Below are 6,233 nucleotides of genomic sequence, written 5' to 3' on the forward strand. Positions count from 1 at the left end.
ATGCATCCTGGGAGGCATGGGGGAGGGCCGACCAAGCACGTGGTTGCTGAGAAATTGGACAGCCCTTCAGTAAAGCATTCTTGTGGTTTAACTGTTCAACATCTATGATAGAAATGGGCTTTTATTTCAAGAAAACCTGCGGTGTTGCACAGCTGGTCCATTTATTATTTTCAAAAGTCTTTGGTCAGTTCTCATTCCTATCAGTGAACATCAGAGGCTGGCGATATCTGAAGTAAACAGGCAAGACTGACTTGCAATGTCATGCTCAAATCAGAAACAGGTCATAAGGGCGCAAAAAGATCATGCCACACTCAAAACAGTCTCTACTGATTCAGAGCTGAAGGCCAGAAAGGACCATTAGTTCATCTATTCTAACCTGCCATAGACCACAGCCCATTCCGTTTCAACAAGCTACTTCTCTGTTGAGCCCAGTAACTTATATCTGTCTAATGTCTGTCTTTCAGAAAAACATACAATCTTGATCCGAATAAATGAAGGGATAAAATACCACGACTTCCCTTAACAATCTGTTCCAGTACTTAAATCACCTTCCTTGTTAAAAATTGATGAATTATTTCTAAAGTAAAACTCACTGGTTTCAGTATGCCGCTATTGGTTTTTTGGGTTTTTTTTAATGATTTCCTCCGATGTATGAAAGGGATTTTTCATCCATCATACTCTGTCTCCCTGAAGGCCATTTCTCAATCTTCTTTTCAATAAGCAAATTATGGAGATCTGCAAGTCTCTCACCATAAGGTATTTTCTTTAAACTCCGAGTCTTTTCTGCAACTTCTGCAAATAGTTCTAATTTCTGATTTTGTAACATCGGTTTTTAAATGTGGATACCAAACCTGACTGAAATATTCCACTATCGGTCTTATCAATGCCACATGCAGAGGTAAAAATCACCTCCCTGCTCTGACTTACTGCTCCTCTGTTCATATAACCAAGAATCAAAATAGCTCTTTTTGCTACAGTATCATGCTGGGAGCTCATGTTTAGCTACACATCCACCACAATCCCCAAAATCTTTTCATTTCCTCTTTTCCTAAGAGTAAATGAATGAAACTTGGATTGTGTCAGTACTACAATCCCAGAGCAGAACACAAACATGAATGCATATACACTATAAACCACTCTTCAAAATAGAAAGTTATTGTATATACCTTTAACCTATAATTATGCAAAGATGCTGTAACATACAAATCCAAGAACTAGTAGCTGCAGTTGATATATCTACTGCATAAAATATATCTTATTGCAAATGAAGCAAATAAATTAGTGAAGTAAGAAAATAATGCTGTGATCCTAAAAAATGCACCCTTTTCCAACTTTGGCATCACAGTCTACTTTCAGAGGAAAATAAATTTCAGTTGATGAAAGTATGCAACGTCAAGTAACTTAATATTTTCAGTGGCTTGTGAACTATTATGCAGGAAACTTATGGGGTATATACGGCAAGTATAGGCTAAAGGCATGTATTCAGTTTCTAACAGAAGAATTGCTATTTTCACAATCAAACCCAAAAGTGTACACACATTCAATTTTCCTACAAGCCAAAAATGGCTGTTTTAGGAATAAAATAGGCCAACTCCAACCAGAAGCCAGTCTCAGGGGAGATGCGACAGGAACTCTATTGTTTGGTACACACACAACTGAACTGGACATAATCAGTAAGTGTAGAACAGATAATAATTCTGCACAGGAAAGGAAAAAAATAATTGGGCTTCTCCATCTTCCGTTGCAGGGTTTGGGTTTTGAGCATGAAGGGGTACAGATACAAAATGATTCTTTACAGTTTCATGTTTTGCACCCAAATTCACCCACATTTTAAAAAGCAGACTTGAAAAGTTATTCAAATACTGCCAAAATTTCTTCCTATCCTAAGTTGTCTGGTTTTGTGGATAAAATGTCAGTATGTGTGCTGGTTACCTGTATTAAGAACGAAAAAGAATGAGAAAGATGGGTAAAAGCAGGGATAGTATAGCTCACTGCTTCCTTAGCTCTTGGTTTGTCATCCTAGCGTTTCAGCACCAACTTCACCTTTTATATTCTCTACAATATTACACTCAACCCTAGGCACACTATCTGGCTATGAAGGTGCATCTGCTTTTTTATGCTTTACATGTGCAGATGAGCTCTGCCACTGCATTCAAAACCAGGACATTACTAACAAGTCTCTTAGTGTAAATCTGATAGCAGAAGAGTAGGTACTGCTCCTACAGTAATCCTTCATAAACAAGGGCTGGGAAGGATTAGTGGAAAAGAGGCTTGTCCTTTAGCATTTCAGTGCATGACTAAGCACTACTTATGAACTTCAAGATAGACAGGTTAATATTAAAATACACCCTTATTCTTTACAATCAAAACAGGTCCATATGTAATGTGCATATATTTGTATACCCACATACTAACCGTTAGACTTGGACTGACATGGCAAGTTTTCACTAAATACAGGGATTACATGCACAATGAATTGCTTCCAATGAAGAAAGATTAGCACCTGTTTTATTCTGATCAGTAGCAATGCCAATCTACATATTACGTGGACCAAATAGTTTTATTTTAACTCAAAACATCATCAATGCCATACCAGGTTATTCCAAGATATGATAAGATAGTTAACCGAAACATGAAAACCAAATTTATTTCAAACCAGAAAATAGTTGTTTTTCTAGCACAGCAACATTATTTATAATAAACAATCCCAGTTGTTATAGATATACATTTTTGTGATAATGGTTACTTTTCAGTTATCAACCAACTGTAGCAATTGTGCAAAATAAAGATTTAATATGCATTTCAGAGCAACTCTGATATAAGAGTGCAGCATAATCTTAGCTCTTATACTGCGCACAACATGATACTAAGAATATATGAATAGACACCATTAAAAAGAGAAGGACACTTGAAATATCATCCACCCAGAAATTTTGTCCAGCGCAGATGTCAAATATGCAGATGTAGCATTTTACACAACTTGCTGAACAGATTCATTTTAATGAGGAAGGGTATAGAAGGAAGAAGTCCAGCCCAGCTGGTGGCAGATCAGAAATGAGAACCCTTTCGCTCTCAGCTCTTGGGCAGAGGTTAGCAAAAATCAGGAGCTGCTTGAACAAGTGTTACCTTGAACGAAAGACCTCAAGTGGCACTGTAACTTTGTGACCATCACCCATGCCTTGCCTGTGGACACAAAGGCAAAAGTATCTGGGAAGTTTTCAGGATTAGCGGCCTGATGAAGAACTTTGTTAGTTCACATTTATTTTTCCTTTGGATTTTTAACCGCCACAGAAAAAGTGGATTTTTATGGTCTTGTATGCAGGACAGTCTCCTGCACTTATCAATTACATGAATATTGAAGACAATAACCTGGGTGGCTTCAGGAACTTAGCATGCTTCTAGTGGAGGGACCAACCCTATGACAAGAAGTTTGGGAGAATTACTGTTTACCTACTAAGAATAAAGGAAAGAGTAGGGAATAGTATGCAATTTTAAAAGTTTTTAAGAGTGTGTTAAAACTACTAAACAGCAAAAGGAACCTAAAACATAAAAATAGTTTTGATAAAATTACTAGCATACTGTAATTTGCTATGACAAACTATAGCTTCAATCATTATTAACAACAGTTCTATAAAACAAGTGATATACATTCCCATCATTCTGAGCATTTATAATTTCACACAATATAAACAGCACTTATGATGTACACCACAGCCTACAGAAAAAATACATGCCTTCCTCAAGACAGGCTGCCTAAGAACAACCTAATGAGACTGCTTGAGGGTGGACAAAAACATACAGTGCACAAGACGCTAAAAATGCACCATGACTTATCTAATGAGAAAGGCTTTTACTCTTGAAGATAAACATCAAGAAATAGGAAGTGTATGCAGCAACTAGGAAACTGAAATTGTGCAAAAAAGACACTTCTTGAGTTTCAACAGAAGATGATCCTTTTTCCTTTATAAGATGGGAATACAACATTAATACCATCCCCTCTTGAATAAATCTTTTTCATTAGGTGAACCCAAGGCCAGCAAGTCAAAAAAAAAGTCTAGTTCCCTTTTTCTCCCAACCACCAAAAAGTAGTTGTTTCACTGTTTCTTAGCATAAAAGACAGAAGGGATACTAGACTATTTGGTCTGACCTCTGTACCACAGGCTATTGAATTTCACCCCTACATTAAGCCACGGGACTGTAATTAGACTGTTTCTGTCCTCAGACGGCTAAATGGTGTGCCACAGACAAAGCACTAGAAAGATCAAAGTGCCATCAGTACCCAAGCCACTTGCAATGACATGGTATGGACCAGATTTGGTGATAAGTATGATGCTTAGCATGAGCAGAACATGCCAGTTTAGACATCTTACAAAGAGAATCTTCTCACACTTCAGGGTGATGATGGTCCACCCTGGTCAGCAACCCGTCTTCAGCAATGGCCAATCTTTGATGCTTCATAGAAGAACAGGGGCTAAAAACAAGAATGCATCAGGTGACCTATGCATCAGTGGAAAAATCATCATCTCCCAACTACTGGAAGAATATACTGTGGCTCTGAAGCATGAGATCTGCTTACATTATGAGCACTGTTGAGGGCAATGCAGACAATTCTGTTCAGACAGAGATCTGGATTAATAGGTTATAGGGCCAAAGGAAACCACCAGGACTATGCAGCCTAAGCCCTGAGCAACCTGAACATATATGGGCCTCTGAATTTCCCCCAGAATTTGGATTCAATCGTCTACAGAAGATAGAATAACTTGTTTTAAGGTTCCAAGCAATTCCACCTCTCCATAGAAGCTATTCCACAGCTAGGAAACTGAATCTTATTCAAGGTTGAATTTCTCAAACATCCAGCCACTGGATCTTGTTATGCTCTTGTCAGCAAGGCTGAAAAGTTCCCTCTCTCAAACATCTTCTCCACCCATGCACAGTTATCAAGTTACTCCTCAACTTTCTCTCTTCAGGAAGCTGAACAATTTGAGCTCCTTAAACCTCACACTGGAAAGCTCGCTTTCCAGTCCCAGAGCTATTTTATAGCCCTCTTTAGACTCCTCTATTTCTACATCCTTCTTGACAGTACAATGCTGCATACAGAGGCAAGGTACCCATGTACAGGTACAATGTTGTGTACAAGGCAAGATCACTTTCTAACTTCCACTTGATTGTCAGTCCTTTTTTATAGTCAAGGTCTGCTTCAGCGTTTTTAGCCGCAGCAATTCACTGAGAGCTCATGATCAGATGATTATCTAGGATGGCCCCCATGCCTATTTGGGCAACATACTTTGTGCAGGTTGAAGTTATGAAATTGTTGCATCCAATGCCCTCAGTAGAGGTAAAATAACCATATGTTGTCAAGGTTCAGTCATCTCATCTGTTTCCCAGGCCAAGTAAAATAGAGGGTTAAATTGTGATGACTTCCCACTGAAGGTGGGGTAGTCATCACAACCCCTGGGTAGCCTGTTAAAATGAGCTCTTTTCACTGATACCTCCCACTAACAACTACATTTTGAGATCTGTCAGTGACTCATTTATGAATCCTTGAAAATGTGTCTCTTAAACCCATATAAAGCAGCTAGCTTTGTAAACAAAAATGCCATGTGGTACTAAGTCCAATGCCTTGGAGAAATTTAAATACATCAGAACACATGTAATCCTATATAAAACAGATCTGTTAAACCTTCCATGAAACTGGGTGACAGACACTAATATTTTTAGCCTCTGATTCTTTGCTGATAAACCTCCAAATTAACATTCCATTATTTTACAGGGGATTGAAGTTATACTTACTGGTCTATAGTTCCTTTTACCTTTTTAAATATTGGAAATAGATTGTCGGTCCTTCAGAATTTCTTGTTTTCCAAGATTTAAGATTTAGAGTTGGATAGTTCCTTTGAAGTGCCTGGGTTGTAACCTATCCAAACTGGTTTAAATTTAGTGCATTCCCCTTTATTACAGATTATATGCTTTCTATTTTATCCAAATCATCATGCAGGGTCAATACATTCTTCTGCTTCATTCCAGATATGAAAAAGAAACATTTACTGCACATCTTTGTCTTTTCTATATTGTTCTTTATGGGTTTATCACATGCATCTAACAAAAGAGCCTATAGCTAATGCGGGCTTTTTTTCCTCTCGATTCCTAATGTATTTAAGACATGGTTCCTCAGTATCTAAACAAACTGGTCACTGATATTTGTTTGACTCTTTTAGCTTCCTTTACAAGTTGCT

General features: G+C 37.9%; 1 protein-coding gene across 4 annotated transcripts in view; it reads right to left on the bottom strand.

Moving 5' to 3' along the window:
- The window catches only part of MEF2A (myocyte enhancer factor 2A), a 193,888-nt gene that overhangs the window by 78,055 nt on the left and 109,600 nt on the right, over positions 1–6,233 (bottom strand). The window lies entirely within an intron of this gene.

The sequence above is a fragment of the Gavialis gangeticus genome, unplaced genomic scaffold, assembly GCF_001723915.1.
Source record: "Gavialis gangeticus isolate Ggan-Ray unplaced genomic scaffold, GavGan_comp1, whole genome shotgun sequence".
Classification (NCBI taxonomy): domain Eukaryota; kingdom Metazoa; phylum Chordata; order Crocodylia; family Gavialidae; genus Gavialis; species Gavialis gangeticus.